Source organism: Chrysochloris asiatica, unplaced genomic scaffold, assembly GCF_000296735.1.
Source record: "Chrysochloris asiatica unplaced genomic scaffold, ChrAsi1.0 scaffold00003, whole genome shotgun sequence".
Taxonomy (NCBI): domain Eukaryota; kingdom Metazoa; phylum Chordata; class Mammalia; order Afrosoricida; family Chrysochloridae; genus Chrysochloris; species Chrysochloris asiatica.
Window position 1 is genome coordinate 25,293,309 of NW_006408521.1, and position 9,769 is coordinate 25,303,077.

At 39.2% G+C, this 9,769-nt stretch overlaps 1 protein-coding gene and 1 pseudogene across 3 annotated transcripts in view; one reads left to right on the forward strand and one right to left on the reverse strand.

The window, feature by feature from the left end:
- The window catches only part of HPSE2 (heparanase 2), an 869,616-nt gene that overhangs the window by 625,653 nt on the left and 234,194 nt on the right, over nt 1–9,769 (reverse strand). The gene's annotated exons all lie outside the window — the stretch shown is intronic.
- LOC102821976 lies at nt 7,759–8,002 on the forward strand (annotated as a pseudogene).

The following is a 9,769-nucleotide window of genomic DNA, read 5'->3' on the forward strand; positions in this document are numbered from 1 at the left end:
AGTCGCTGGAGAAGGATGTCATGCTGGGTAAGGTGGAGGGTCAGAGAAAAAGAGGAAGACCCCTAACGAGATGGGTTGGCCAGGTGGCATCATTGATGCACTCAAGTGTGGCAGCGGTAGTGAGGTTGGCCCAGGATCGGACATTGTTTCCTTCTGCTGTGTATGGGGTCCTTGTGAGTCGGTTCCGACTCGATGGCACCTGACAACAACACCACCATAAAATGCATTGCTTCAAACAGTTTAGAAGCTGTAGTGAATCATGGATGATTTTCTTTTTAATTTCTCTTATTGTCATAACATTATCTTTGTTGTTGCTGTTTCACTTGGGAGGCTCTTGAGCACAAAAAGTGAAATTAATTAGACTCAATTCATGACATGTGACCATTGAGCCTTGCACAGGCCCTCCCTCTCTAATCACATGTTTCTTTATTTTTCTTTATACCCATCCCACATTCACATCTCTTTATCATTGTAACAACTACTGCAGATGTTTTTATGAATGTGTATTATTTTGTGAGCATCTATTTTTAATTCATGGAAATAGCACTGTATTATATATTATTGTCTGTTTTTTTCACTATGTTTTTATAGTCCATCCATGTTGCTCTGAAAAACATCAAATTGGCTGTCTTTAATTATTGAAAAATGTTATTTGTGCATTTACCATATTCTATGTATCCATTTTTCCAGTACGGTGCACCCAGATTGCTCTAACTCCCTGCGCCCAGCCACCGAGGTGACTCTGACTCATAGTGACTCCTATAAGACAGATAGAACTGCCCCGTAGGGTTTCCAAGGGTAAGTCTTACCCATTGTGCCACCAGGACTCCTTAACTCCCTGACACCACATATAGAACTCCAATAAGGAACTTGAACATGTTCCACTATGAGCCCACATGTTCCACTACGGGCCCACATGTTCATATTCCATGGGGTATAAGCAAGAGAAGTAAAATACAAGGTCAGAGAGCAAAGATCCTCTTCATTTATTCTCTAGAATGTTGTTAAGTTGTTAAGTGCCACCAGTTGGTTCCAACCCATAGCAACCCTGTATAAGGTTTCCAGGGAACGGCTCGTGATCTTGAATCACCAACCTTGAGGTTCCAATGGACATTATTATAGTTCAGCGCATTAACCCACAGTGCCACACCAAGACTCCACTAGATAGCAGCATCTAAAATCCCACCCGGAGTGCATGAGGCTTCCTATACTCTCACATGCCTTCCATTATCAAATTTTGTGCGTTTTGCCAGTGTAATAAATAGAAAGAGCCCTTGCTATCAAGTAAAAGGCTCAAACCCACCAACCACACCACAAGAGAAAGAGAAGACTGTCCTAAAAAGATTTAGCCTTGGAAACCCCGTACAGCGTCACTATGCATCAGAACTGACTTGATGGCAGTGGGTTAACAGGTAGGAAGACATTGTCATCTACTTTATAGAACACATAATTGTTCCATAAAAGTTTCAGCCCAGAAATACCTGTGGGGTAGTTGCATTCTATAATATGTTGTTGGTACCTAACAACAAAAATAAGTAGAAATTAATATTTCATTGTTTTTATAACTTGCATTTAAAAAATACTAATGACATTGTACCAAAAAGCAATGATCGATGTTCAACCATTTCATGAGGTCCCATTTGATTAAGAACCAATGGCACTGAAGAAAGAAATCCAAGGTGCACTGAAGGTATGGAACAAAACAAGGCTCCAGGAACTGATGGAATACAAATTGAAATCTTTCAACAAATCAATGCAGCACTGAAGGGGCTCATTCATCTATGCCAACAAATTTGGAAGGCAGTTACCTGGCAAACCGATTGGAAGAAATGCGTATTTGTGCCTGCTCCTAAAAGAAGTGACTCAGTGGAATGTAGAAATCATTGAACAATATCATTAAAATCACAGGCAAGTAATATTTTTCTGAAGACAATTCAAAAATAGCTGAAACAATACACTGCCATGGAACTGCTAGAAATTCAAGTCAGATTCAGAAGAGGGTACCAGACAGATTTTGGCTGAAATTAGAGAATACCAGAAAGCATTTTACCTGTGCTTTATTGACTTTGCAAAGACTTTGGATTGTGTAGATCATGATAAGCACTGGATAACATTGCAAAGTATGAGTATTTCACAATACTTATTGTTCACATGAGGAACGTGTACCTAGAACAAGAGACAGTCATTTAAACAGAACAAGGGACACTGAATGGTTTAAAATCAGGAAAGGTGTGCGCCATGGTTGTATTCTTTCACTGTACTTATTCAAGCTGTATGCTGAGCAAATAATCTGAGAAGTTAGATTATATGAAGAAGGGCATGGTATCAGAATTGGAAGAAGACTCATTAACATTTGACAAGTACATGATACAACCATGGGTGCTGAAAATGAAGATGACTTAAAATACTTCCTGATGAAGAAAGGGAAAAAACCCCACAGATTTCAGTATGGGTAACACCTCAATTAAAGGAAACAAAAATCCTCACAACCGGACCAATAAATAACATCGTGATAAATGGAGAAAAGATTGACGTTTTCAAAGACTTCATTTTGTTTGGATCCACAATCAACACTCATGCAAGCAGCAGCTAAGAAATCAAACGATGTATTACATTAGGCAAATCTGCTACCTCTTTGAAGTGTTCAAGAGCAAAGATATCCATTTGAGGACTAAAGGTGTGCCTGATCCAAGCCATGGTATTTTCAATAGCCTCAATATAAGTGAAAAAGTTGAACAACGAATAAGAAAGACTCTAGAAGAATGTGTGCATTTGAGTTGTGGTGTTGGGAGAAGAATATTGAGGGTTCCATGGACTGTCACAAGAACAAACAAATCTGTGTAGGAAGAAGGAGAGCCAGAAAGCTCCTTAGAAGTGAGGATGGTGAGAGTTTGTCTCTCATACTTAGGACATGTAATCAGGAGAGGCCTGTCCTTGAAGAAGGACATTATGCTTGTTAAAGTGGAGGGTCAGTGAAAAAGAAGAAGACCTCCAACGAGATGGACTGGCACAGTGGCAGCAGCAATGGGCTCAAGTGTAACAATTATGAGGATGGCACAGGACCAGGCAGGGTTTCATTCTGTTGTGCACAGGGTTGTTTTGAGTCAGAACTTCCTCAATGGCACCTAACAACAAACAACAACAATTGTGAGCATGTGCTAGTGAGCTTTTAGTGCTTCCTCCTCAGTTAATGTGCTGTTCCTTTTCTTCACTTATTTTCACCTTGGAGTAGATGTCTTCTTGTTGATTCTGTAAGTTTCATATACGAGGGCCAGTCAAAAAGTACTGCTACAAAATAATAGGATCCTTTATTAAACAAAAGTATCAACCTGTATGCGGAGCAAATAATCTGAGAAGCTGGGTTATATGAAGAAAAACGTGGTATCAGGATTGGAGAAAGACTCATTACCAACCTGTGATATGCAGATGATACAACCTTGTTTGCTGAAAGTTTTTAAAACATTTACTAATGAAGATCAAAGAACACAGCCTTAGGTATGGATTACATCTCAATGTAAAGAAAACAAAAATCCTCACCATTGGACCAACAGACAACATTCTTATCAATGGAGAAAACACTGAAGTTGTCAAGGACTTAATTCTTCTTGAATTGACTTGTCAACACTCATGGAAGCAGCAGTCAAGAAATCAAACAACTTATTGCATTAGGCAAATAAATATGCTGCACAAGACCTTTTTAAAGTGTTGAAGAGCAAAGATGTCAGCTTGAAGACTAAGGTGCACCTGACCCAAGCCATGGTATTTTCAATAACTTCATATGCATGCAAAATCTGTACAGTGAATAAGGAAGACTGTAGAAGAATGGTTTTGAGTTATGGTGTTGGAGAAGAATATTGAAAGCACCACAGACTTCCAGAAGAATCAACAAATCTATGTTGGAAGTACAGCCAGACAGATGCTCCTCAGAAGCCAAGATGGCCAAACTTTGTCTCTCATACTTCGGATATATTATCAGGAGGGACCAGTGTCTAGAGAAGGACATCGTGCTAGGTAAAGTGGAGAAACACTGATAAAGACGGAGTGCCCCAACACGATAGATTGACATAGTGGCTGTAACAATGGGCTCAAGCATAGCAGCAGTGCTATGGATGGTACATGAGTAGACAGTGTTTGTTCTGTTGTACTTAGGGTCACTATGATCAGAACTGACTCAACAGCACTTAGAAACAACATAACCTTCTGAGCTGACCTCTGTACCTTGAATTTAACTAGCTCAGCAGATAGATTTCCTTGGAAGTCACTGTTTTGATTAGACCTTCTGTTTTGAAGACACCCTAACAAGATTAAGAGAGCCTGCCTGCAGCCATCCACCTATCCCAGAGATATGTTTAAACACAGTCTATTGGGAATAAACCTGTGCCTGTGCAAAACTGGAGCCCTAGTAGCAATATGTATGTTTTTTTGACTTACCGTCGTATTTACATCATAAACAGCTTAATGATGGAATGTCAGATAAACTGGCCAATGGAGGAGATTTATTGTTGTTGTTAAGTGCTATCAAGTAAGTTCTGACTCATAGCGACCCTGTATAGGGTGTTCAAGGAGCAGCTGGTAGGTTTGAACTGCTGACCTGGGGTTTTCAGTCCAGTGCTGATCCTTCAGCGCCACACCAGGAGATTAGAGACCTCAAACAAAGATCCATATGTACATGTTACTTATACTTGTAAAACTACTTTGCTAGCTTCTTTTCTTTGATCTCTCTAATCTTATATAGCTCCTATTCCTTCTCCTTCTCACTCCCACCCCCTTAACAAAGAGCTCAAAATTGCAAATGGAAGGCAGGCAGTCAGGAGAGACAAGATAGAAGATGGCCAGGACTCAGTGAAGACAGCCATCTGGTTCTGTTTTCTCTATTTCGATTCATGTCCCCATTAGGCAATGCAGGACGCATTTTAGTCCTCAGAAATGGAGTCTTTAGTTGATGCAGTTATTTCTTATGTATTTATGAAGTCAGTATTTTGGGGAACATTCTATGTGGACAAATTCTTGTTTAGATATCAAAAATAAATTTTGATACAGATGATAAATTTTTTAAGATGATTAATTTTAGATGTTGATTTCTGAATTATGTAGTACTAACATCATCATGTTGAATTGTTTCTAAATTCTAGATTAACTAAACACTCCCCTTAAAAAAACTAAACAAAAACAAAAAAAACCCTCTATCTGTAAATTGTTTTTCTTCTTACAAGGATTGCAGTGACTGCTACTACGCAATATTATTTTGCAATAATTTATACCAATCCAGTGGAATGATAATAAACTGTGTTAGTGAACTGCAGATTTCAGGCCTACTGCGCCTTCATCAATCAGAATATGGTAACTTTTGCCAAGAAAGCCCTCAACATAGCAAGGACACAAAACTTACAGTGTTTACAGTTTTCTACGAGCTCTAGAGTCATGATTACAAGTATAATATCAAAATTATTGGAAAATATAGACCATGTTCTGTCTACATCAACTGTAAGGAACAACTTTGTCCCAAAGGGAAAGAAAATGTATCTTTCAGAAGAAGGTTATTACCTAAGTAAAAGTGTCAAGCTGTTTTACTAATTTCAGGATATCCCTCCAATGTGGAACCAGGTGAGAATGTTCAAAGAATCTGCTGTTCACAGATACCTTTGTATATGAAGGTAAATTTCCATGCACAGCAAGAATAGAGCAAAACCCCTTCACTTACTAACCTTTAAAAAGCATCTGCAGTGTAAACAGCTCTGCTGAACTAGAAAGTCTTGGTAATCACATCCAAGTTAGGGTAAAAGGCAATTTTTTTTTTTTTTTTTTTAATTTGGCTTTACCAAATACCAACAACTTCTAAGAACAAGGGGGGAGCAAATGAGGGCCCAGATTTTTCACTGGTATTTTCCAGAACTACATTTGGGTAATGTGTTTTAACTTTCCTTACTTACTACTTGTCTGTAATTATTCAAGTTGCTATGGTGAACACAATGGGCAAACTGAAATAATTTCATTTAAAAAGCCTGTATTTTAATTTCATTAAAAAACAAAACAAAAAACCCTTCATAGCCTCCAGCACCAAAACCACCACATACATATACAGAGATAAACCAAGAAAACTCACTGCTGTCCACTTGATTCTGATTCATAGTGACCCCGAAAGACAGAGTTGAACAGCTAAGTATCCATGGCAGCAGACTCCTCATCTTCTCCCAAGGAGTAGCTGTTAGTTTTGAACCACTGACTTTGTGGTTAGCAGCCCCATGCTTAATGCACTGTACCATCAGAACTCCTTACACTGAGACAAAAGATGAGCTCAAAATACAGGGCAGTTTGAGTGACCAGAAACAAAGAATGAGTTATAATACCAAATAAATATAGGGCAGTTTAAGTTACCAAAATAAAGAATGAGTTATAATGCTAAATAAAACATCTTTAATGAGAGATTAGGAGTTCTGGTGGCACAGTAAGTCAGGCATTGGGCTTAACTAGCAGCTCCACAGGAGAAAGATGAAGCTGTCTGCTCCCCTAAAGATTCACTGTCTTGGAAACCCTACAGAGCAGTTCTACTTTGTCCTATGGGGGTCACTGTAAGTCAGAAAACTCACTTGACAGCAGTGGTTTGGTTTGGGTTTTTTAATATGAGATTTTAAAAGACTGCTGCAAATTTATAGAGAAAAGGATTAACTGGCTATCCAGATGGTGGCAAATTCTGAGTTGTATCTTAGGCATGACAATTCAACTTTGTTGTTGTTGTTAAGTGAGGTTGAGTTGATTCCAACTCATAGCAACCCGGTGTAGAGTTTCTGAGGAGCAGCTGGTGGGTTTGAACTGCTAACCTTGTGGTTCGCAGTCTAGTGCTGCACCAATATTATATCATCTATGTTATAAAGTGCCTAAAAGTCTTATTGCCGTCTTCCCTTGTGCTGTGAATAAATATCTTTTCATCTACAACCACTCACTGAAGACTGACTACACATGTACTAATAGTATTTTGGAAACAGGGAGCTAATGTTGAATAAAGATAACATCAAACTTTTATTAGTGGGAAAACCTAATGCTATTAGTTTTGTTATTCTGGTGTCCAGTGTAGAAGATGAAATGTTAGACTTATCTTCATTGAATGAAGACTAAACTATGAAAGTAGAGTAAGAATGCTCTTCTAATTTGATTTTAATTTTATCTTCTTCGACATTATTTCCTAAGAGAATTCCTGTTTCACTTTGCTTTGGGTGACTGCTTTTCATGAAATTTTATTAGCTTTAACAGAAACGACAGCAGTTGTGAAGATTATAAAGTTGATGTAGCTGCCTGAATCAGTGCACATACTTAGAAAGACGTGAAACTACAGTGAGAGTACTCGAACTTCAAAGAAACAGCCACCTCTTTTAGTAAGCTATTTGCTCTTCTTTCTTCTTGCCTCTTTCTCTGTACTTTCATCAGAAGAATGAATTGGAAAAAGAGTAAATATTTATAGAAAAGTATATGCACATGCAATTTATTCAGGAAGTTCTCGCTCAGATCAGAAGTATTTGAGATCCAGCTCATGTGTTTCCAGAGTTGCACAAGCCAGAAGGAGTGGGGCAAAGGCTACATTATCACCATGGAATAATTCAGGTAACAGGAGAGGCTGGAGAGAGGCTAGGCTTCTGGCTTTTCATTCACCTGAACAAATTAGGACCTGAGGGGTTTGAGATCTGAAACACATCTTAGCATGAATTCACATAGAGAAAAAGCCTAAGCAGTGCTGGTTTTAGAAAAAGTAAAACTAAGAAAAAGATGCTTTGGTGTTGTTTCTCACATAACAAGTCAGTAGGAATTGACTTACCAAGACTAATCTTGCTTGAGGAGAAAGCCTGGAGGAAGAGGCAAGAAAGCGACACCTGGCATGGCTCTGTCCCAGGAACTCAAACATTCAGGGTTGTGGCCATAGAGTTCTCTCAGGAGTGGGAATGTCTGGACACTGCTGAAGGCTTTATATAAGCATGTGACGTTGGAGAACTATAAGAGCCTGGTCTCTTGAGGATAAGCCTTAGACTACTAACCACATGATCACTGGTCCGAGCCCACCCTATGCAGGATTGTTACGAGTCAGAACTGACTTAGTGACATTTAACAAGAACATAACAAGGTAGTAAAAAGTTGCCAAGTTTTAGTCCACTTTTCACTTAAAATTCTTCACTCATCCAACTCTTTTACACCATTCACCCACCATAGTTCCAGTTCAGGCCTCCTCACCTCAGAGAAGATTTACCACAACTAACTCTGAGATGGATTTCTTATTCTATCCTTTCATTCTACAACTAGAAGTCAGCTATGGTAGTTCTGTCTTACACAAGATTTTAGAGTCCTTGATGAAAGAGAAGTAGATCCCCACAAAAGACAAGGTGGTGGTGGTGGTGGTAGTGTTGTGCTGTGGAGTCGGTTCCAACTCACAGTGACCCTGCATAGGGTTTCCAAGGATGTAAATCATCATTACAACAGCAGAAAGCATCATCTTTATCCCATTGAACCACTGTTAGTTTTGAACTGCTGACAAGAGCATTACCTAATAATAGTCAACGTTTGTTTAGTACTTACTGTTTCACATGTTTTAACTCATTTAATCTTTACAAAAACCAGGTGTATTATTCTAATTCCCATTTTCCATACAAGATTTATCCAAGTCCACAGGGTTAACACATGATGGAGATGGTTGAGAAATTTAAGCTGGTTACAGAGCCTGTGTCCTACTACCTTTCCTTAGGGAAAAATATGCATAGCAAAATATCTTCATAAGTACTGATTATATGTGGCGCTGTAGGATAAGCACTAGACTGTCAGAAACCCTACACTATGAATCAGAATTGACTCGACGGCACACAATAACAACAATAGGTGACTGGGAATATATTCTTAATCTGTTATTGTTGTCACTGTATGCCATTGAGTCAGTTCTGACTCATAGCAACCTTATAAATGGATTCTGAGAGTGGCTGGTAGGCTTGAACTACTGACCTTGTTATTAGCAGTCTAGTACTTATCCAACAGCACCGCACCAGAGCCCATTCATAATCTAGTATGCTTTCAAAGAGAGCCCTTAGGCATGACTGAACTGCACATATTGTCATCTCACTGTTTACAACTGGCAACATAATGCTTCCTCACACCTAAAGTAAGGAACTGTTTATACCCTCAAGAAGACAGACTTGACAGTTGTGGTAGTCTAAATATTGTCTTCCCAAAAGACACCCAACATTGGGAGAACAAACAAGATGGCAGATAAGGTGGAAGTGCAGTGAGGAGTTCCATCAGCAGCAACACAGAATACCGGACCAAGCAGGCTTAGCAGATGGTGCCAGAACTCTGAACCACATATAAAGGAATATTTAGAAGACTGGAAGGCTTACAGCTAGGGGAATTTGTAGCAGAAGCAAGAAATCCATTGCTTTTTAATTCAAGACACTCAGCTTGGGTAAGAGCAAATGGGAGAATGATCACAGCAGCCATGGACACCTGACAGAACCACAGAGATAAAGGTATAGACATTCCTTTTTGGGGGTATCTGTTCATTGGTCCCTCACTGTCTGTGCACCTCCATTCTGGTGACGATAGGGGTGCCTGAGTGAGTGGACATCCCAGCTCCATCCTCGGTGAGTTCTACTACACATGCACACAGATCTCCTCAAAATTTGAAGAGACAGTTTCCAATTAAAACCAAATGGCCACAGCCAGCCCTGAACTTTTATAACTAGAAAAAAAGGCCTGAATGGGAATTGTGGAGTGGGACAGGCAGACTAAAAAAGAAATA